The sequence below is a fragment of the Vicugna pacos genome, chromosome 6, assembly GCF_048564905.1.
Source record: "Vicugna pacos chromosome 6, VicPac4, whole genome shotgun sequence".
Classification (NCBI taxonomy): Eukaryota; Metazoa; Chordata; class Mammalia; order Artiodactyla; family Camelidae; genus Vicugna; species Vicugna pacos.
This window is the reverse complement of record NC_132992.1, coordinates 62,655,372-62,679,266: the sequence shown is the minus strand read 5'-3', so window position 1 is coordinate 62,679,266 and position 23,895 is coordinate 62,655,372. Positions and strand designations below refer to the sequence as shown.

At 43.1% G+C, this 23,895-nt stretch overlaps 1 protein-coding gene and 1 long non-coding RNA gene across 7 annotated transcripts in view; one reads left to right on the top strand and one right to left on the bottom strand.

Moving 5' to 3' along the window:
• LOC140696949 (uncharacterized) overlaps window positions 1–23,895 on the top strand; it is a 64,855-nt gene that overhangs the window by 7,104 nt on the left and 33,856 nt on the right. Inside the window, exons 1-3 of one of the 6 annotated variants that reach the window (XR_012073671.1) lie at window positions 10,820–10,869; window positions 14,414–14,508; window positions 15,522–15,711. The exons of 3 other annotated variants lie outside the window; for them this stretch is intronic. This is a non-coding gene — a long non-coding RNA (uncharacterized lncRNA). Of the gene's footprint in view, window positions 1–2,206; window positions 2,362–10,819; window positions 10,870–14,413; window positions 14,509–15,521; window positions 15,712–23,895 lie in introns of those variants that run through there. 2 more of the 6 variants (XR_012073670.1, XR_012073673.1) reach the window with 2 other exon arrangements.
• Window positions 1–23,895, bottom strand: part of RHOJ (ras homolog family member J) — a 77,174-nt gene that overhangs the window by 22,913 nt on the left and 30,366 nt on the right. The gene's annotated exons all lie outside the window — the stretch shown is intronic.

Here is a 23,895-nt window from a genome sequence, read left to right as displayed (position 1 = left end):
AGTGGAAAGTAAGACAGTTTGATTAACCCAGCAGGCTTCCTGCCTCGCCAAGCAGTTATGTCCGAGAGTGAGAAGTAATAGAGGGTACCAGCCACTCTTCATAGGGCTGGGAATGAAATAAAGTCTCAACTCGAAGCTAAACTGAGATTGAACAGATCGAATGCAAGAGTAATACAATTCTCTTGCGAATGGAAAGAGTGAGTTTAAATTTCCAAAAAAATTTAATCTCTTCTTGGAAAAAGAAAGTAAATTATGAAGGAGAATGTGATTTTTTTCCTAGTTGCTTAAAAAAATGTACCAATGCAGAGATTTATATTCAATATCTTGTAATAACCTATAATGGAATATAATCAGGAAAAAAATGACTGAATCACTATGCTGGACACCTGAAACTAGCACGATATTGTAAATCAACTATACATCAATAAAAAATGTGCAATCCCAGTGCAAAGATGATTTTTGATTCCTCCTCCCATTAGCCGTGCAGGAAATGAAAGATAAATGGAGTAGCAGCTTTTATAACCATATCTCTAACATGCGCCAGCCAGATTCTCTCGTCTGCTGCTCAGAGTTGCTGAGTTGGTTGCTGATTTTACTTTTATTTGTTTTCAGGTTCATAGGCTACGTGTAGGCAAAGTGCTTCTTCATGGCTCATTCTTTGAAAAGCACTTGTTTAAAAGCACTGGCTCCCCAGACACTGGGAACAATTTTTCTAATCTACTCAGATCAACATGTGTTCAGCTTGATAACATGGCTGCAGCCACTGAGATGAGCTTTGAAATGTGTCCTTTTAAGTGGTGAACCCAGCTCCATCCAGCACTGGTGACAACAGTTGACAGGAGAGGGGGCATTTAAACATTTTTACTTCCTTTCGTAAGTCTGGCTGGCGATGGAAGCGAAGGCGAGATGGTGCAGTCCTGAGCTCTGTGTCCTGTTATATTTTCCTCTTCCTGCCCAGTTGGAGCCCAGTCAGATGTTCCTGAAATCTGCCTAAATGGTTTCTTTAATGGCCAGTTCACCACCTAGTCATGGATCAGGAATGAAGGGAAGAAATCCAGCCATTACAACATGGAATTTCCTGCCTCCAGTGAACCCAGTACGTGCAGGTTGGGGGCAGCTGTTCTGGGGACCCCCTTGGGCAGGCCCCTGACCTCCAGACCCCAGGCCATCTGTGCAGTGAGCACTAGAAGCTGACTCATCCTCATGGCCCCACTGGACACTGCAGATGTGCCAAAGCCATGGCTCTGACCTTTGTCACTGGGGCCCTGAGGCTTGAGTTTTCTCAGAGAACGAACATTCCCCCCAGCCTACGTTTCCTTAGGCCTCACTCTTTTCTTCTCTGGCAGCTTTGACTGTGGGGAACTGTACCAGGGCCGGAGGCGCACGCCAGCCCTGGGAAGGTTGGGCTTCAGGCTGAGAGTCTGAGCCCAGCCTTCCCTCCATTTGTCCTTCCCTCCATTTGTCCTTCCCTTCCTCAAGGGTTTACTGGGTTCTTGGACCGTGCTCTGTGTTGGGAGTATAGAGACCAGATACAGTTCTTCCTGTCATAGGGCTTGGAGGGGAGGGCACAATGGCATGCAGTGAACCCGATGCCAGGCAGCGTGGGTGGGTGTGGGAGCACGCGGTAGAGGTATGACTGTGCCTGTGTGTCTGCTGGTGGGCTGTGGGAACATGCACTGCTGGGGTGTGCTCAGAGAAGGCTTTCTGGAGGACATGTCCAGGCTGCATCCCAAGGATGGCCAAGAGTTCCCCAAGGTGCCCTGGGAGAGGGGCTCAGGCTGGTTCTTGTGCTACCCAGGGTGCACTGGGGGAGATGGGGCTGAAGAGGTGGGCATGCAGGGTCTGGCTGCCCTGACTCACTAATTTAGACTTTACTCTGAAGGCTCTGTTAAGCTATGCAAGTCCTGAATTCTTCCTTTTCCCAAAGTAAGTGAAAGAGAAGGAATTACCGTAATTTTCTTGGGTTAAGGCAAAGAGGTGGGAGGAGGGAGGATGACGTTGTTGGGGTAGAAGCCAGGTTGGCTCTCAGCTTGGCTGTGGTGGCTGCCTGCACTGTTCCACCAGCCCTGTGGGAGGAATCCTAAGGGAAATGGGGCAGTGCTTGTGCCCCTGTCTCTGGAAGTCACTTTTATTCTCTCTTCTTTGCCCTTTGATTCTCCCATGTCATCAGAAGGAAGATAAGTGGGTCACACAGTTCATGCTAGAAAGACAGATCCAAGCGTCACTGATACACCGTGGGATGTACAGATGGCTTCGGGAGTCCTTATCTTGGACTACCAAGGATGCCTTATCTCTGCCAACCGGTGTCCTGTGAGGCTCCTCAGTTTAGACATGAATCAGTCACATCAGCACAGAAGAAAGGTATGCCCTCAAATGCTAACGGGAAACATAGAGTCTGGGAGAGCAGGCTCTTTGCAGTCGGGCGGCTCTATGTGCTAATCCTACCTTTGCTGTTCACTTTTCTGAGTGACCTTGGGAAAGTCTTCTAACATCTCTGAGCTTCTCTTCCCCTATTTGTTAAAAATGGGGATAACCTCACCCACCAAAGAGAATACTTGTAAGGGTGATGTTAAATGAGAAAACGCCTGGCACACAGCACAGTAGGTACTGAACAACTGTTAATTTTGTGGATGAAAAATATTGCCAGCCATATCAGTAAACAAAGGATGCTGCGGCCATTAAGTCATCAACTGCTACCGCTGCCCCTGACAGTGAGTGAAGGGAACTCAGGATGGAGACAAGCAGGCAGCCCAGCCCCTGCAGCCACCCCCAGGGGACTCAGGATGGGAAAGAACAGGACACTGGCCCTAGATAGCTAAAGGTGCATATCAAAGGGGTGATTTCAATGAGCCCAGACTTTCGTACCTTCCCATATTTAGAAAAGCGCTAAATTCCTTAACTTGAGATAAACCTGGCTTTCTTTAATTAACAGTAATCTTTTAATGTTCCAACCACCTGGTCTTTGTTGCAAAATCCCCTGTATATCCTGGCTCCTCCCTTGCCTCTTTGGAGCAGTCTCTTAGAACAATCTGAGAGGCTGCCTGCCCGGTTCGAGTCCTCAGAAAGTCTGCCGAATAAAACGCAACTTCTGGGTTGTGCAGTTTTTCAGTCAACAGTTTCCCTCCTTCAACAAGTGTTTACTGACCCTCTTCTAAGGACCGCGCCTGTCTTGCTCTCCCCTGTATACTCGGTGCACATGAAATGGACCAAAGCGTTTCTAATATTTTTGAATTATTGGTCACTTTCTACCCTAAATGACAGCTGTTTAGAGCGATGTCTGTGTTTCTGACTGGACAGGAAGACCCTTGAGGAGGAATCTCTGTGCCCCGTGTCCTGCACGGCCCACAGCGCAGTGCCTGGCACACGTAGTGGATGCCGAGTATACAGAACAGGACTGAAGCACCAGGGGCGGCTCAGGCAGAAGGAGGGCCCTCCGGAAGTGCGGAGCTGCCGCTTCACACTCCCTGGCGAGGCGCTGACTGCCGGCAAGTACCTGCAGCCAGCAACGCTGCCTGGCAGACAGTGGTCAGGCCAACATCCCAGAGCCCTTTCTGTTCTTGGAGCTATTAGAGTTGCTTTTGAGCTTAGAGACGTTATAAAGAGAGGGTTGAATGATCTGCTAATGGCTCCGATGGTTCTCTCCATCAAATGTGAAAGGTTGTCGGTGACCTGTTAGGTGTGTTAAATAAGGACTTCCTCCCCAGATCCCTTCCACTCTTTGCTTCCTTGTGTTTGTTCTTTGTGTGGATTAGTGGGTCATTTTATGAGGTGGAGTAAGTGCTAATGAAGTTGAAATCATGGGTTTGCTCTCTCCAGGGTCAGCTGGTTTTACCCAGAGAGAAAAATGTCCCTGCAGGACCTGAGCTGATGCCCCTCAGCATCGTGGTCACCTCACACAACTGTGTGTCATTTGCAAGCCTGGATGAGGAAGTGTTGGTTATTCCCTGTGAGGCAGCTCAGACCACCAGTCCAGCCCCTCAGCAGCACTAGGAACCTGGTTCTCAGCCCCTTCCCTTTTGGGTGGTGGGCTGGCCGTCTCATCTGCCAAGAGCAGTCTTTTGAAGTCAGTCTGATGAATGATGAATCCCGAGAACTGGAGTGTGGAAATGCCAGCTCAGTTAGGAGGAAGCCTCCCACTGCCCTTCCATTCGCAGCCCGCAGCCAGCTGTTGGCATCACTCACATCGAGTGTCCTCTGTTTGGCAGGTAGGATGAGGCAGACCTGACTAGGTGTGTGGATACACTTGCTAGACACAGCAAGAGAGGTTATTTTAACACAGGTAAAAACATGGCTGTCATGCAAACGTAGGATGAGGATATGTCAAAGAATTATTGACTTGTTAATGAGAGAATCAGTAAGATGATAAATCTTGTTCAAAGAGCGTTTGAAGAACTGGGCATTTATAGGAACTTAAAAAGCAGAATTTAGAATAAAATGGCTAGAATATTTCCTTCCTGGTGGGGTTTCATCCTTCCATCCTTCAGTGGACAACTGGTTGTTGTCCTGTGGAAAAGACCACCTTTGGTGTTCTCCTTCTTACTAAACAGGAATCGTTTGCATCTTTACCCAACAGGACTTACAAGTTGATGTGCAACTTCAGAAAAGTCTAAACTTTTTGTTAATAGCAGAATCAAACAGAAGTGTATTCCCTAAGATCACTAATCTTTGGGGGAGGGGTGTTAACATGGCCCCATGAAGTTGAAAGGACAGTGCATGCTCTTGGCCTTATATCCAAGTTCCAGATAATTCTTCATGTCTGAATTCAAGTCCATACTTAGCTAGCTGCTCATGTGGTGAGATGTGGGGCGAGTCAGTGGGTTTTTCCTTCACGTGGAAAATGAACAAATTGTGTGTACCCTAAAGGGGTATAAAAACTGTTTATAAACTGTTTAAAAGTCAGAGGTAATCTTCACTACAGTTTGTCTCTGTCTCGGAGGCTGCAAGAAATGGAGTGTTAAAGTGAAAAATCTCAGTTCTGACCCTCGTCATGCTTGCTGACTGAGTATCTTTAGCAGAGGCCACTGACCTTTCTCTCTCTGAACTGACCCTCATCCCTGCTCTTCCTCCTCCCTGGAAGATCCCACCTGGGACAGTGGCTCACCTAGAGCCAGGGTCCACTCTTAGGAGATGCTTGTGCATGTTTGCAGTGTGGTTTAAGCCTCACAAACTCACATGTACATTTTATAAGGAAGCAACTCAGAGGCACCTGGGATGAGAGTCCCCTCAAATTAAAATAAGTTAGATTGAAAGATGATTGGATAAAGAAGATGGGGGGTACATACACAGTGGAATACTACTCAACCCTTGAAAGGAATGAAATATTGCCATTTACAGCAAAATGAATGGACCTAGAGATTATCATACTAAGTGAAGCAAGTCAGAAAGAGGGAAAAGAGAAATATCATATGATACCACTTATACGTGGAATCTAAAAAAATGATACAAATGAACTAGTTTACAAAACAGAAATAGACTCACAGTCATAGAAAACAAACTTACGGTTACCAAAGGGGAAAGGGGGTGAGGGATAAATGAGGATTTTGAGATTAACATACATACTACTATATATAAAATAGATAAACAACAAGGACCTACTGTGTAGCACAGGAAACTATACTCAGTATCTTGTAATAACCTATAATGGAAAAGAATTTGTAAAAGAATAGGTATTTATACATATAACTGAAATCACTTTGCTGTACACCTGAAACTAACACAACATTGGAAACCTGCCATACTTGAATAAATAAAGAAATGAAAGAAAAAAGTTAGAAAATAGAATGAAATTAGAAATTGACAGCACATTTTCACAAATACGAATGGTGGTGAATTCCTTCCTAGTGGGGTTTCATCCCTCCAGCTCTCATGTTTCTCTTAAGGTGGCTTGAAAATCTTATCCGTCTACACTGGCCCCTTCAGCCAGCTCATTTCCTTTCTTTGCAAAGAATGCCTCTTGTTTCCTGAGCAGCAGAGGTGTGTGTGTGTGTGTGTGTGTGTGTGTGTGTGAGAGAGAGAGAAAAGTTGCTCAGGCAAGTTTCTTACTTGATGTGCTGGTGTGAGGTCCTGTTTCTGCAGAACAAAGACCGAGGAGAAAACAAAATGGGCTTCTTGAGAATCCACTAGGACCCTGAGCGGAGAGTTTTCCTTTGTTAGGTCTGATGTTCATCCTACAGCAACAAGAGTTCCATTTGAACAGGGTAACCGTTTATCTGCCAAGTGTCTTCTGTCCCTGGTCATGTCTCTTTTCTCCTTTAGGTATGCCTGTCATGACAGGGGGTTTGGTTTATCATTGTTTGGAGTTTTAACCACCCTGGATTTTAGAGCAGAAGAAGTGGCTCACTGTGAATGAACTCTGGGACCTTCAGCAGGTCATAGCTTCCCTAAGTCTTGATTTTCTTGCTGGAAGTTTGAGGAGGAAAAAAAAGATCATGAGTCTAAAAATTTTGTATAAGAAAGCTTACACAAATGTAAGCCTGGCATCACTGAGCAAATGGCTCCTAAGCAATACTTCTGGGAACAGAGCTTGCTGGAATGAAGTTGGGTGTGGGGTGGAGATTCAGAAAGGTCTGTCCTTGTCAGTACTTGTTTGATGATGGGGGAGGGGGAGAGGGTGAAGAAGGAGGGGAGGAGGAGAAGGAGGGACACGAAAGGCAAGAGGAAGGGGAGCAGCTTGTGCATTTCCAGGACTCTTGAAACTGAGGATGAGGCCAAACCAAAGACAAAGCCACGATTCCATGACATTCACATCCTGGGATTTCAGTCTTGTTTGGCCTCACCCTTCCTTCCTCAGCACTCATTTGGTCTCCACATCCTGCCAGGTCTACCTGCTAAGTATGTCTGGAATCAGGCTCCTCTTTACCATTCTTGTAGCTGTCCCCACGCAGCCCCTTGCCTCCAACTGCAAAATTACAAAAGGCTTGTAATCCACATTCAGGTCCCCAGGCTCTGTCTCCTGTGCTGCTTTTTTGTCACCACCACCAGCAGTCATGCAGCTGTGGCTCCTGATCATCTCTAAGATAAAATTCAAATACTTCCCAAGAATGGACAAAGTCCTTGTAATCTGCGAACCAGAGGGTTTACCTTTTCAGATCTCCTCTATTTTTTTTTAATCTTCCTACAATCCAAGCTTCTTGCAATCTATCATCTTCACAATGCCTCGGCTTAAGCTGTTCCTTCTAGAAATCTGGAAAAGAAATTCTGGAATGCTTTCCCCACACCTGTCAGCCTGGAAGACTTCCCTAAACTGGAAAACTCACTTCCATAACCCCTCCTTGATGCCCCCTCCCCAAGTACCTTAAGCCTCTTTCCATGCTTACTTGCCCACTGGGTCTTAAAGTGCCATGTGTCATTTACTCTCAAGTCCTGGCAGCCAGCACGGGCCTGGTGCGAAGCTCTGTGAATATTGGTTGGATGACTGAAAAGTGAATTCATCTCAACCAAAGTGGAGATTTTCTCTGAAGCATCTATTTCTCTGGATGAGTCTTTGGCGCTTCTCAAAGGGTCACCATGAGCTTTTCTGGACACTTAGTGGTCGGATGGGGTCACCAGCAGTGACATTCTGCACTATAGCTGGCCTGCCTGCTATGGGGGTTGCCATGGAAACGTGGCTCCACTGGGTAGGAGCTGTGCTCAGAGCACTCTACCACTTTTGCAGGCAACTCACCAGCTATGGGGCTGCTGGACTTCACCAGTGGTGCAGGACTGAGACAGGAGGGAAGGGGACAGGGCTTACCCATTAAAAGAATGACACAGCAATTAGCACCAAGATAGTGGAAGATCCAACTCCCAGTAGACCCTCAGCTTCATTATACACTGATTGTAATATATTAGCATGGTAAATGACACACTGACAGGCGCCATAACCATAAACAATCAATAAGTGATCAGTGGTCCAATTCCTAGGAATCCCCACCTCTTCCCCCAAAGTAGTTGGAATAATCCTCCTGCTTGTTAGCATGTGAAGTTACTGAGCCCATGAAAACTAACCACCCCTACACCCGGTGTCCAATCTCACTTTCTTATAGGACCCCATGTTCCGAGGCTGCTGCCTGTCACCTCTTGCCTCTCGAGATGGCCCACATTCTGCCTATAGAGAGTGTGTCTACTTTTACTTTAAAACGCTCCCTACGTCTGGTGTCCTCTCTGGCCTTCTGAGTTGGCCTGCACTCTGTCTGTGGAGTGTGCATCTCTGAATAAATCTACTTTCACTCAACTATGGCTCTCTCTTGAATTCCTTCCTGTGCGAAACCAAGGACCCTCACTTGGCAATGTGCGTCCCAGGCACTTGCCTGAGACCTGGGACATGGCCATCCTCTTACACCCCATTTTTCCTGTATCAAGACCACTGCCTAGGTGTCCTGAAGGTCACTGTGACTGTGTAAGCCATAGTACCAGGCTCCCTGGCATGAGCCACAGAGTACAGGGGAACTGTCTTTTGATTAGGACTTTGGGAAGAAGTGACTGAATTATAAATGAAGCCTACATGTGGAGGTGTGTGGTCTGTAAACAAGGGTGTGCTTTTTGCAGGATCCTCTGTATAAGGAGATACTTAAAAAAATGCCGGTTCCTTGAGTCACACTCATACATTACTAGAAATTCATAATAATTAAGCTGCCATTGAGGTATGCTAGAATAAATATCTAATTTAGAGGCAGAAACGTCCAATTTCAGCGTTGACTTTAACTTGGTGAAATGAATTTTCATGGCAGCCACCAGGGGGCACTAGTTTAAAAACATAGGTTCCCTGGTTTCACACCCCACCCCAAAGATTCTGAGGAAGTAAGTCTGGGGTGGGGCCCAAAAGTCTGCATTTTTATCAGACTCTCTCAGAGAATGATTCAGATCTGAACCTCAGTTTTCTTATCTTTAGGATGCGAATAATAATAACTTGATTACTTTCGACCCTCCCAGCCACTTTAGAGTTTTGTGAATGTTAGATGAGGTAGTATAAGGGGAAAAAATTAAAATTTATAAAGTGCTACACAGATTTTATCTTTTTGATCCTATCTGACACACAACACAGGAACAAGGCGGCCTGTGTGTAACAATACTGTCCCTTTCGTTTTCTGGAAATCGTCACTAAGGAAATTCAAACACTGAGGTGATGATAAAAGTGGAATAGTGTGTTCTTGTGAAGAGTTTTCAAAGAATTATTAGGCTCATAAAAAGTCTGTCAGGTACCCACTATTACTGCTTAGAAAATATGATGGAGAATATCCTTTTCACAATAACAACAAAAACTCTGAAGTGTCTAGTAATGAAAAGAATAATAAAAAAAGCACTTTGCTGAAATTCATAGAAGATGATGAATGGAGAAACAGCTCATGGTCTTGATTGGGAAGCTCGGTACTGTAAAGATGTTAGATGTCCCCAATTTAATATGTTTAAAGTAATTCCAATAGGCTTTTGGAATTGAATTGAATGACAAAGTGATTATAGCAGTTATATTCAGAATTTAGCTTGTGAGAATAGCTAATAATTTTAAAAGAACGACAGGATAACTGAGCTAATGTATGTTCACATGTACTGTAAAGTTATCTAGGCGATATAGCATCGGTACAAGAATCAGTGAACCAGAGCAGGCATCTCAGCCACTGAACTTGCGCTGCATACGTAAGGATTCGGTATGTGATAAGTGGCAATGGGGAAGGGCGCAGTATTCAGTATATGGTACGTGGATAGTTGGTTACTCTTTGGAAAGGAAAAAAGGACTCAACATGTAAAAGCAAATGAAGAGAACCATAAAGAAAATGACTGATACATTTGACTTTTATAAAGTCACATATCTTCACATATATTGTGAAAAATGGTCACAATATATGAGAGTCAAGAAGGTTATTATCTTTGATGCATAAGGGTGCTTTCTGGCTAATAAGAATAATAATTACTCCAAAAGAAAGCAAAAAAGAAATATAGACAATTTACAAATAAAGGGCGAGTGAATATTAGAGTAAAAAAAATCAAATTAAACAAGATGCCATCTTTGGCCTGCCAAATTGGCAAAGATGAAGAGCGTGGTACCCAGGGCTGGTGAACAAATGATGATGAAGCACTCACATGCTGCTGGAGAAAACATAAATTGGTTCAAGTTTCCTGGCAAGTCACTTGGCAATATAGATCAAAAGCCTAACAAGGGGTCTCTCACTCAGCAATGCATCCCCAGGAACAATCATACAAGTGCACAATATATATGTATAAGACTATTTGTCCTCAAAGTGTTTGCAATAGCTAACAATTGGAAACAACCTAAACGTTCCATAACTGGGGACTGGCCCTCATCAGTCCTCATTATGGAACAGCCTTACAAATGGAACCTTTTGAAGAATGTTGAGGTAAAATAGTTAAGATATAATGTTTGGAGAGTAGGAGATAAAATTCTCCATTGCATATGTAAAAACATTTATAGAAAACACCTATTTTTTTCCTTACTTGGTTCCATGAGCATGTAAATCAGAAAAGATAGTCGAGTGCTCAACAATTGTGGTTATTTTGTTGTCATCATTACTGTTGTATATGGATTGGAGTCAGTGTCATCTAAGTTGTCTCCCATCACTTGTGTTCTACCGTTTCTTCTTGATTCACTCTCTGATTTTGTCTTGGACTTATCTAGATTTATTTTAAGCTGTGGGACCAAGCTTATATTTTCACGAGGAGAAACGTGATGAATAGGTCTACTGAAGTGGAGGTTTATGAACTGTGCATCACAGAGCAGCTCGTCTTTTTCCGAGAATTATGGTGAAACACTAATACTCTACCTATATGTGCATTCTGAAGGTACTGAGAAAATATTGTGCATTTGAGGATGTTGGAATCTGCCAAGGGTATTTGTTGTAAACCGAAAGAAGTGTATGAGCTGTAAAGACAACAACAGTAAGTTGGTTCTAAATATAGCCCTTTATTGACCATATCTAGGCACAGTGAAATAAACTAGTCAAGTGAATATTTAGAGTGTTTGTTTCTGCTCCCAATAACTTCTTTTCCAAAGTATTACAAGATAATTTGGAGAACATTAAGTGCTTTTTCTGTTTTCTGCTTTTGTGAATGGTTGTTCTAAATTATATTTGCTCATCTGCCTCTTTGTTATTCAGGATCCAAGAATTCTATGTATTTGTGTTTTTTTTCCCTTTATTTCATTTATCTTAGTGTAATATGGGATTCTTTTCAGGTAGAAACTTTATTTTTTTAGTTCTTAAGAATTGTCAAGAAATATTAATAGTTGCTCATTAATTATGGTCAAAGGAGGATCTATGTGTGACAATTTGAGATAAAATAGTTCTTGTATCTTTTCTGTAATGATATCTAAGAGACTATCTTATAACTTTATTATTTTCTCAGAGTTGGCATGCAGTAACATCTACCACTTTTATGTCCCTGTTCACATGTTTTTCTACAGTTGTTTTTCTTCAAACCATCTAAAAATGAAAAGTATAATTTTGGAGATGCTTATCAGCAGTGTCACGTTCATGGCTAGCCAATTCTATTAAGGAGAGGTCCATAGCCAGTAAAGGGATGTCCTGAATGTCAGGTACCCTCAGAACCCACGGTGTGCCTGTCACCCAAAGCTGGAAAGAGGCTTTGTGCAATGCTTGGTGCCTGAGGTCAACTGGTTCAGTGGATTAGCACTCTGAGGCTTTGAATTCTTATTCTTGGTTTTGCTGATGCTTTTCTGTCAGGTTTTACAAGGTACAATTAATTTAGTAGAATCAAGGTACAATTAATTTAGTAGAATTTCTGTGCGTTTTCAAGTATTTAAGAAATGTAAGAAATAAAAGGGGAACCATATGGTGTGGTCTCAGTGTGGTTTCATTCAAGGACACACAACACTGACAACCCAAAGTCCTCATTAACCGTTCTGACCTTAAGTGAAAGATAAAGACACCAAAGGGGGATTCAAATTATAAACCAGAGTACAGCTTCTTAAACTCATCTTCTTCTAGGTATTCTTCCTAGTCTGCCACAGCCTTGAAGGCTTATCTCTCCCCTCCTTTCATCACCAGCACACCTTCTGTGAGTATTTTAGTCTCCTTTCTGCCAACACAAGAAAGCCAAGACTTGACTGGCGTTCTCCTTTGGAGGAGAGCTGAGTAGCCAAAGGCACTTTCTCTCCCCGTAAGAAGGGGGAGGGAAGGATAGTGGGAGCTCTCTGACTGGTGGCTTCTCTGTCCTTCCCTCATTCTGACCTATGACTCTCCACGTGGGAAAACCCAAACTTGCTCTGAAGGATTCTTAAACTCCCGATTTGAGCAGGCTGGGTCAGGAAAGACATATGGGCCTGGGCTGGGTTCTTGAGAGGCTAGCTGTCAGGGGGTGCCCCGGGCGGGGTGGAGGGAGGGCTGGCAAAGAAATCCTTGTCACTTCTGTCTGGCCTGTTCTTTTCTCGGTGGAATCAAGCAGTACTGAGTCCTGTCTTCCCTGAGGGCGCTGATAAAGGGACAAAGGTAGATGGGGGACATTGCACAAGACCAAAGTGTTGACGTGGGCAGGAAGGCCTCACCAACACGTGTCAGTTACCTTTGCTTCAGCTCTGCTGCCCCACCTTGTGCTGCTGTGCCTCTTCCTCCCCTCCCATTATGAATTTCTAATAAGGGCTGTGATGGTTAATTTCATATGTCAATTTGACTGCACCATGGACTGCCTAGATACTTGGTCAGACTTTATTCTGGGTGTTTCTGTGGGGGTGTTTTTGGATACAATTAGTATTTTAATCAGTAAAGCAGATTGTCCTCCATAATGTGGGTGGGCCTCATCTGACCACTCAAAGGCCCAAATAGAATGAAAAGACCCACCCTCCCCTGAGTCACAGGGAATTCTCCAACACACTGCCCTTGGGCTCCATCTGTACTGTTGGCTTTCCTGGGTCTTAAGCCTGCTGGTCCACTCTGCAGATATGGAACTCCCAGTCTCTGTAATCACCCAAGCCAATTCCATTTAATAAATCTCTTTCTCTAGCCTGTTGTTTCTGTTTCTCTGGAGAAGTCTGACTAGTACAAGGGCTATCTCGTGGGACTGCACAGTCTGGTCTACAAGCTCTCAGCTAGATGATGAGTGTCTAGCATAGAGTTTGGCTGTCCATAGCGATTTACAAAGAGACAATAAATAAGAGGATACTTTTAGTGACAGGGTTTCTTAGGTGACAACGGACACTAGTGCCAGTTGGTATATAGTGTGGCAGGTGAGGGACACAGAGCATGTACTCTAGAAGCATGAGGTTGATTGAAAAATGTACTAAGATGATTTGCTAAGGGCGTGGCCATTGGTGAATGGCTCAGAGCACCCCTCTGTTAATGGCAGAAGAGGCATTCTTGGTGAAGGCAAGGCAGGAGCTACAGCTCCAAAACAGAGATGGAAGAGACAGATATGGAGCGGGTGGCCCGTCAGCTGAGTGTGAGATGGGGAAAGAGCAGAGCGGGGGCTGTTTTCATTCCATGCTGCCATCAAGAGGTGCATCTGAATCATGAGGGTGGTGGTTAAGGATAGGGAGGTGAGATTGGGTGGTAATGTGGTTCTCATTAATGTGCAGATTCTGATTCAATTGGTCTGGGTGAGGCTTAAGAATCTAGATTTCTAGTAAGCTTCTAGGTGGTGCTCTTGCTTCTGGTGTGCAGGTCACTCTTCAAGTGACAAGGCTGTTATCCCTACCGTAAATGTGGTTTCTTTGAGCCCTACAGGTGGTTGCCAGGTACAGAGGGGAAATATACCCCACAGAGGAGATGCAGAAAGGACATTGGCTGGAGTACCACTCTCACCTGCCCGCAGAAATCAAGGGAGTGGGGCGTAATCACCTTGTCGGTCCTGCAAAAGAGCCCAGGGCGTCTGCCGTGGGGGAAGCCTCTGACTGGCTGCCAGTTTCATTGGTGAGGATTTGAGGCATGGAAGGAACTGCAGCCAAAAAAAGAGGACTTAAAAAGGATGAAATTATAAACAAGTAATCTTGAGGCTTGGAAAATTCTGTCTCACTCCCCTGGGTCGTTACTGAGGGGAAATTGACCTCAAAATGTGAGCGCATGGATGAAGGAGGGAGGCGAGTGATGTGGGCAAATTAAACCATGAAAAGGGCTGATTTTCTCAGTCACTTATTTCAATATTTCAGTAGATTGTACCCAGCAGTTTGAGTATAATAAAAATCAACGTGCTTTCTTCTATATGGGGTTTCTGAGTGTCTTTGTGAAGTTCTGTGACCTAATTTGAAAAAACGTGTTTCTGGACCTGTGGAGGTACCTGCTATTGCTGTCTGTCTGACTGTCCACTGTAAGGGCCTGTGTGGGCAAGGCTTCAGGGTCAGCTGGCGAAGTCAGACAAATTTACCTTCTCTGGGTGAGCTCCCCTCACCCTGCTTCCTCTTCCCTGGCCTAGTAATTGGTGTCGTTCTTTCCTCTTCTTTATCAAAATCTGTCCTCTCTTCTTTTCCTCCCAGGTCACTGAGGTTCTACAAATGATTAATAACTGACTAGACTGTGAACTCTGTATAGGCAGAGAAAAACTTCTAGGGCCCAGAAGATTGTCTTGAAGGTAATGGGTGTTTGATAAATGGGTATTTGTTGAGTAAATGAATAGCTTAAAGTCTGCCCCCCCCGCCCCCAGCAAAAGGGTATACATTTTAGGGAGGATCACGTCAAACCGATGTCTCTCTAATAGGGATCTCGGGAGCATCTGGTGTGCTGGAGGGACATTTGTGTGAGACTTGTAGCCTTCCTAGCACTCAGAAAATCACAGCAGGAGGTCCTGGTGATCCTTTCTAGGGTGGATGACAGAGACATAATTGTTGAATTGAAACTGATCAGTTCCAGGAAACAAGGAAAGCTATTGAACCCATGGCTTGGGCACACTCCAAGACAGACAGTGATGGAGTGTTTGGCTAGTTCCCAGCACTGACAGTTGAGACAACTCTGATCCAGGCTTGTGGCAGCTTTTGAGGTTGTCAGTTTCATAGTCTGGAGTGGGGAGCAGCCCAAGCCCTTGACCCTAGTCTCTGCCAGGGACTGGCTCTGCCATCACTCCAACCGCCGGGCTGCCCGGGAGCCGCGTGCGGGAGATGCTGGGCTGCCGACTCTGCTCCCGAAAGTGACCCCCAGTTAAGAAGTGTAGAGAAAAATAGCAAAGTTCACCTGCTAATTATGTTACAGATTTAAAAATATATATATAATTGATGAGTGTAAATGAACATTAACCATATTTCCTGAGACAAATTGAAACAGTTTTGTTTTTTTTTAAATCATCGCATTGGCTGGCCCTTCAACAGTCAACAAAGAGTTTTCTCTTTTAGACTTTGGTCTGAGGATCAGGTCTTCTGGCTCTTGGTTAGGCAGGGCATTTGTAACTAGCTGTTTCTGTATATGATCTCAGGAAGAGTGAGAAAGGAATAGCCTTATAAATCGGTAAGTGCTGACCTGCCTAAAAACAGAAATGCCTGGAGGAAAGCAGAGATAGGCAAGGAGTGGGCAGTGTTCTAAACTAGTGAAAGAAAATACTAAACAAATGATTCAAAACACTATCTGAAACCTACATGCTTTTGAAATTTTCAGGTGAGGGTACTGTTGGCGTGTGAAGGAATTAGGAATTGGAACTCCCAGACAAACGATGCATCTACTGAACAACAAGCATCCATTCACAAACATGCAGCTATTGAATGCCCCCCACCCCCGCACGGCACTGTGCTGGGTTCCCAAAGGCTTTCACCTTGAGAATTACAGAGGCGTTGACCTTTTGGGGCTTGTAAGTAAGTATACATGTAAGAGAGTAAGGGAAGGCAAGAGGAATGAACTGTATATATATGTAATACAGAGCTAGCAGCAGGGCTAGAGAAGTTGTCTAAAAATCCAGGCAAATCCTTCTTGAACAATTACGGAGAATTTCCTAATTTCTGTGTTAAATGTGATCCCATCTTCATGTTCCTGTTTTTAAGAGATGCTTTTTATCCCATCTTTATGTTTCAGTTACATTTCTGGGAGTAGGAGTGGAGGAGTGAAGAGAGGTTGGAAAGCTCTAAGAGTTGGGGGTGGAGGGGGTGGAGAGGGTTTAGGGGACCACGGAGAGAATGGTGAATTCCAGGCAGGAGGAATAACAAAATAGTTTCTTTCATCACAGCTGCATGCTAGCGGGCTATTAATTAGGAAGCAATGATGTTTCTCTTAGGGTTAAAAGCATCCAAAGAATATCCCTGGACTACTTTTCTAGGGTGAAAAATGGCTTTATATCACATCCATGGACTGAACTGTTGAAATACATGAACTGGTTTGAATGGATGGTACCAGATGCTGGAGACAGTTCTTTGCTATGGTTTGAAGCACATCCCAAATTCATACCTTGGGATGTCCACAGACATCTATCTATTTAGAGTAACAATGGTAGGCAGATAATGGTCCCCCAAAGATGCCCACCTCCTAATCCCCAAAACCTGTGAATATGTTACCCTGTATATGCCAGAAGAGACTTTGTAGGTGTGATTAAGTGAAAGATTTTGAGTTGGGGAGATCCTGGATTACCTGGTGGGCTCGATGTAGTCACAAGAGTCCCTATAAGGGACAGAGAGTGGCAGGAGAGTCAGTCAGAGAAGGAGATGTCAGAACGGAAGCAGAGGTTGGAGTGATGCGAAGGGGACCTTGAACCAAGAAATGAGGGCAGCCTCTAGAAGCTGGAAAAGGCAAGGAATGGATTCTCCCCTGAAGCCCGTAGGAACGCAGCTCTGTGGACACCTTGATTGGAGCTTAGTGAGATGTGTTTCTAGAGGTCAGAAATAAGGTGATAAGATAATAAGCTTTCGGTAATTTGTTACAGAGGCAATAGGCAACTAATACAGTAACTTCATTATAAAATATCTACTAACTGAAATAAATGTTATAAAGTCAGTAATTATTTAGGGGAGAGAAAGCATCCTTGCCCTTGACTTTCTGTTCCCATGTGACAGGCATCACTTAGAGTTAACACTCTTGGCCTGACTGCCCCCAGCGGAGTGGAGAGAATGCCCTGATTGGTATATCTGAGAACATACTGGGCGGGCCCTGCTCAGTCCTTCCTTTCCTTTTGAGCTCTGTCTGCCAGAGAGGTGAAAGCTCTGTTTCTCTCCTCTCTCTCTGCCCCACCCCCTCCATACGCCTTTATTTTTCCATTGCTCTTTGTGATGGGTTATGTGCTTAAACCCATTCTGATCTCTCTCAGTTTGCCTCCTTTTTGTTTCCCTCTAGTGGAAAAAAGGGGTGTCCCTTATTGAAACCCCTGAAACATAACTCATCACATACTCTTTCTCTTTTCATTGAATAAGTTATTTTTCATTATTTAATTTATTTATACTGTCTTGCTTAGTTCCAGAGAGTATTAAGATAGTTTACAAACACATTATAATTAAAATGAAGAGCAGAGGGAAAATGAAAGAATGACTGATCAGATTAAACTGGAACAAGGTTAGGATGCAAAATGCATCTCACCAGCATCTGTTCGGGAGCTGATAAGGGGTGGGGTTGGGGACGGTTTCAAATTTGGCTCTGAACTTCTTATCAGTCAAAGCAAAGAGGGAAGCCTAATTGGTTAATGATTAATAGAATCATTATAGAATCAAAATAGAATGATCTATGGAATATGGTAGCAAAACACCAACTGGTTACTCAAGAGAACCATACTATTCCTAGAACTGAAACTGAAAAACTCTCCTATGGCTCTTTGTAAAGAGAACAGTTATCTTATGTAGTGAACAGGACTCTAAACATCATCTTGAGTAAATATGGCTGTACTTAACCTTTATAAGCTATTTTAAAAATAATATCCTTCAGTGTAAGTGGATGGTACAATAAAATACACTTCCTTCATTTACACTGAGCAAGGCAAACACTGTGTGTGTAGTGGGAAGAGATCGTGGGGGTGTGTGTGTGTGTACAGAGCATTCTAGGCAGAGGGAACAACACACACAGGGGCGCTGGGATGGAAAAGATGGAGGAAATCGGTCAGTGTGGCTGATGTGTCATGAATGATGGGAGTGAGCAGACAATGGCCTGGAGAGTTTGTGTACTTTTTAGCATAAGCAGTGAGAATCCTTTGAAGGTTTTTGAGGAAGGAAGTGATGTGTTCTAATACATATTTTAAGAAGCTTACTCTGGCTGCTGTGTGACAGCACACAAGAGAGAATTGGGAGCCTGTTGCAATGGCCCAGGGAGATGCTGGTGGTTAGACCAGGTGGCAGTGGAGATGTGGAGATGTGTCTGTGGTGGGGGTGGGGGGCAAAAGCAGGCACAGAGAGCTATTTTGCTGTGGATGTAGGGAATGTTTCTCCCTGTTTCTGAATTTAATTTAATCCTAAATCAACTTCAACTGATTGGCTTGAGCATTTAAATTAGTTGCATGTGCAAATTGGGCATGTTTCCTAGGAGACACATCATCATCCCTAACAAGGTTCTACTTAGGGCAGCAGTTCTTAACCTTGGCTGCACCCTGGACCAATGATGACAGAATTTTTGGGGCTGAGACTTAGGCATAGACATGCTCTAAACTCTCCAAGTGCTTCCATTTTGCTGCCAAGATTAAGAGCTACTGATGTAGAGCATTAGATTAACGATGAGGTGTAACATGTGAGATTAGAATTAAATCCAATACTCAAGGTTGTAAACAAGGTGGAGAAGGAATATTTTTAGTAATGCGAGATTTGAATGAAGCCAACTCTGCAGTTTTCTCTAAGTGGCTCTTCATGTGGAATATTAAATCACGATTAAGTGAGGAAACTAACATCCTTGCAACACTAACTTACAGCAGCTCTTGTCAAATTTATCTGAAACCATGGACTTTATAAATAAAGGTGAATTCTTAGGCACTGCATGAATCAAAGTGTAGGCTAATTGGGATATGAAAGGTTTTATCTGTAAATCACTGCCAGAGGCTGGCAGTTTTGAGCATGTGGTGGCTGGTTAGCCATGAACAATCGGCCTGCATCCTGTTGCTATGGGAAGATTCCCAGGGCTACACACTTGTTAGCCCTCATGTATCAGAAATGATTCATGCGTGCACTGAATCAGTGGGTTCCCATTGTCCAGCCCATTCTGCAGAGGCTATTAACTCCATAAGAACAGGAAGTACAGCAGATGTATCTTGTTCTTTCGAGCATCAATTTCATGCCTTCCTCTGTTTCCCAAAAGGGCTTGGAGATTCTCAGCACCACTCAGTGGGCTCTGACTGGTTCCAAGAGCGGGCTGTGATTACTGTAAGCCTATCACATACCCTCTATCCCTGATCACATTGACTGGTTGGGAGTTGGCACATGACCCATGCCAGACCAATTGGGACCAACAAGACTCAATTCCAGGTTCTTTATTTGTGGTATAGGGGGATAGACCCACTTTCTGACTGAAGCTGGGACTTCCCCTGTAACTTGCAATGACACAAGGACTACGTCCGCCTCGTTCACTGTGGCTCCAGCCTGACAATAAACGTCTGTCGAATGAATGGGAAATAGAGGAAAAAGAGCAATGTTAGGAAATAGACATCAATATTGAGTTTATGTAATTGCAGAAGAAAAGACCATTACCTAAGAGGCCACACTCCCATCACTTTTCTGATTCTGACATCTACTTGAAATAGCAAAATATGAAATTTCCTTCTGATTACCTTACAATGACAGAGGGAGCTAAAATGGAAAAGAGCAGTAATAAATAATAAATCTGGCCATGGGATGGAAGGGAGGGAGAAAATCCTTTTTCCATAACACTGGTATCAGGGGAAATCTGACTCAGATTTAAGGCATGTAAATCAATGAGTTCCCAAACTGAAGGATTTTATTATTTCCTTAGCTTTACAAATGTTCCACTTCAATTAATCACATTTACTTTGACATAAATTATTAAAATCTTGCCCATATTTGAATTTTTAGAGTCACCATATTGTGAAAGAAAATACGTTCACACGTCTCAATATACGAATCAAAAGATAAAGATTAGTTAACAGTCCACATCATAGTTTCTTATGTGATGTTTTCCTGGGGATGACAAGCATGCTTTATGTGGAAATCTATTTCATTTCACACATAATACACAGGTGGGAAGAAGGCAAAGGAAAGAATATTGACCAGTGACCTCTGTGATGATTTTACCCAAGGATATATTCAAATTTGAGGAGACAGTTCACTTTTACAAGTGGGAAAAAGATAGTTTGCATTTGCCAGTGGAAGTTTATGTAGTTTCTTCCCAGATAAAAAGCAATGAAAATTTTCATCACTTCTTCCCTTACTGATTTCTCTCTCTCTGTTTTTAATCTATTTACTGGAACACACTAGGTTCTAGGCGCAGAGGCTGGAGGGAAGTAGAAACATAAGGATGATAAAAACAGGGTGGAGTCAGCCTAAAGGAAAGGTTTTAGTGTCCAGTTTCATGCTTTGGAAAATTTGGGTCCATTTGGTGAACCCTTAACCACCTTTGGAGATGCTGTTCTAGAACCAGGTACTGGCTGTGGGATGTACCCTTCCAAGTTCATGCCTCAAGAGACTTGTTGAGGGTCCAAGGAGCCAAGAAATACTGAGTGTGTACACTGAGAAAGCCTTAGTGATTATTTCAACACAGATACACCAACTTTTGCTTAGACTTTGATCTGGCTACTCCATTCTTCACTTCATCTAACAATAAGGACCAAGATCTTATGCCTCTTAGGAGCCTCCCTGGTTAACTCTTTCTGATTCCAGCCTTGTTCCACATCCCCTTCCAATTCTGTCTCCAGATCTGTGACATAGTGCCCATGATAAGAACCCAGGGAATAGTTAAAAGGAATGAATGAGTCTATTTCCACTAGGGGCTGAGTCTAACATCTCCTATAAACCTATAAACAGATTGTAATCTGAAGTTTGTCAAGCTGAATTAGCCACTTGGAATCCAACGTGCCTCCCTCCTTCCCTCCCATCAATGGCTAGGTTTCTAGGCTAGCCCAAGATAGCATATAATAAAGCTAAATTCTTATAAATGTATATAAAAAACAACAGAAAGTTTTCTTACTCCACATACTGTTACAGAAAAAATATTGTTAAAAATTCATCTTGAATCTAGCTATCAAAGAAAAGCTAAGTGCAAGAAATAAGAGGGGGGTATAACAGGATTAATAATACTGAACATTCCCTGCATGCTTGCCATATAGACACTGTGCTAAGTGCTTCATGTGAATGATCTCATTTAATTTCTCTTTAACGGTTAAGGAAAAAGGAGTCTCAGGTTATAGAACTTTTCCCAGAACACACCAGTAGTAAGACTCACAACTGGGGGTAGAAGATAGATTTGTCTGATTTCAAAGCCCGGGCTTTATCTGCTGTGTGGTTTTTGTAGAGGTTCTGAAGAAAACGCCTGGAATCCTACCAGGCTCCTGATGTCACTGGCTTATTATTAAGCCCAGTTTTCCTAAACACTCAAGACTTTCTTGATTTTTTTTATTGCATGTTGTGCTTTTAGCTTATACATGAAATGGGAGAGGAGAGACTCAAAGAGAAATATTTTGAAGACAGAGGTGAAAGGGGGGACTGAGTGGTGAGAAGAGCAAGCATGAGGAGCAGGGAGGAGGGGAAGGGAGTCCTGGAGAAGGTGATGGGAAACAGACTTGGGGTTGGGCCCTTCCCTGGATTCTGGCCCAGTTCCCTCGGCTGTTGCCAGGAGAGAGCTAGCAGTGGGGGAGGGAAGCGTGAGACGCTCCTGATCTGGGTTTTTGCGATGTCAAGAAGCCCTGCGCTAGGGGTCTCCTTTGGCTCATTAGCTACATGGCTCGTAGGTGGCAAAGCCAGGATTAGAACCCAGGCTCTAGCTTCTCCCTTCTTTTATGTTTCTGGTGGTCTGAGCTGCTGTGTATGACTGTGAATGTCTTCTATGAGGTCCCTGCCATTCGGAGTTAGGGGTTTTAGAAGTTTTCCAGACCCTTCAGTTTGTAAGCATTTACCTGCAAAGAGATCATAGTCCCAGATTTATACATTGGTCTACACTTAGGTAAGATTTGTGTAGTTTAAAAAATAAATATTTTTCCAAAATATTTTTCCTTGTGTCCTAATGTAGCCAATTGGATCTTCTGCCTTTCTTTCCAATGAAGTAAAACAATCTTGAAAATTTTCCCATTGTTGGGTTTCCACTGTGATGACTTGCAGGTAAGGCAAAGTCATGTTCAGAAGCAAAGGCACTGAGTTTAATTGCTTTAGTACAGAATTCTGAAGAACTAGATGGAAACAGTTTGGGTTTAGTATTTCCATAGATGTGACTGAGGTGATGAGGAAATATTTGTTTTTTTCGTTATTTAGTGATTTGATATTACATTGTGCTGGACCAATTATTAATAATTGATAAATTATGCAATTTTATTCTTTATGTGTTCAATATTTTGCTTTTCCAGAAAGGGTTTAAAGGGGTTTGCTAAAACAAATAGAGAATTTTTGTAAAGTGAAGCAATCAGGATGAAAAGAAAATCAATGAAGGAAAAAACTAAGTGAAGGCAAAGAATATGTCATTATACAAGATACACAGTATAAGCACCTGTATACTGACCCGTGAGAGGCAGAACACAGATTCGGCCCTGCAGCTTCTGCCGCCAGTGTGAAGGGGGTAGAAGGATGTCACAGTGTCTATGAAACAGACACTCCCATTTTACAGTTCAGGACCCTGATGTGCAGAAAGAGTCACATGGCCAGTAAACTCTGGACACTGTATTTAAATTCATGGCTGTTTGACTCCAGAGCTCACGCAGCTTTCAGTTAGCGCTTGCTGCTTTTGTGTACTCACAGGTACCCGTGTGTGAGTGGACTCAGAGTCAAGTATAATGACATCAAAGCTAAGGCTTTGCTTATCTGAAAACTCCCTTATTTGTTGAAAATTACTTTTTATGTAGTTTTATGATCTTGGGCAAATTTTGTTCTTGTTAGTATTCTTGTTGTGGTGGGTGGTCCAAAATAGCTAGTAATGGAGGCTCACAATTGGCAATGCCACTTTTGCCACATTCCATTGGCTGAAGGAAGTCACGAGGCCAGACCAGATTCATGGGGTAGGGATTCCATCTCTTGATGATAGTTACTGCAGAATCACATTGTATGGGGTGTGGATACAGGGGGCTGGAACAATTGTTGGCAATTTTTGTACTTAATCTCTTACAACCTCAGCCTGTAAAACAGAGATGGTAATAATAGATTCTTCTTTGTAGGTGGATTGGGAAAATGAGATAATATGGATGTTACCTGGCATTTAAGAAATGTTGGAAATTTGTTATTATTATCATATTACTTATCCTCACAACCAACCATATGAAGATACTGTAATCCTCATTTTACAACTGAAGGCACTCAGAGTTTAAGTAACTTGTTCCTGATCATACACCTTGTCTATTATGGAGCCAGGATTCAAACCAAGGTTTGTTTGACTTCAAAGCTTGTAGCAGAGACTTCTAACTTTTCACAAAATCTATTTTTTTTCCAGACACATTGGTAGACCCTGTTTCCCAGCCTCTCTTGCTGTAGGGGTGACTGAGTGACCTAGTCTGTAAAAGATGCTCGGTACTGCCCAGTAGGGAAGGAATCCAGATGTCTGAATCTCCACATGGAAGAGAAGTACCTACAGATTAGAAACACTGGTTGTGGATTTTAGTGAGACAGAAATAAGCTTTTATTGTGAACAGCCAATGAAGTGCAGGAGTTTGTTACAGCAATAACAAACAAACTACTAGAGTTTAACTGTTAACTAGCTAGCTCCAACAAACTGGCTAATACTAGTTGTAACAAGCTAATAGTAGCTATAACAAACTAATACTAGTGGTAGCAAACCAGCTAATTATATTATTATTAGCTATAAAACCCTGGGCAGATTAATTTATGTATTTGAGTTTCAGTTTCCTTGTTTTTGAAATTGGGATCTTAATACCTTTGTGGTACTGTTGAAAGGATTAAAGATGGTATCTATCTCACTAATGTAATGC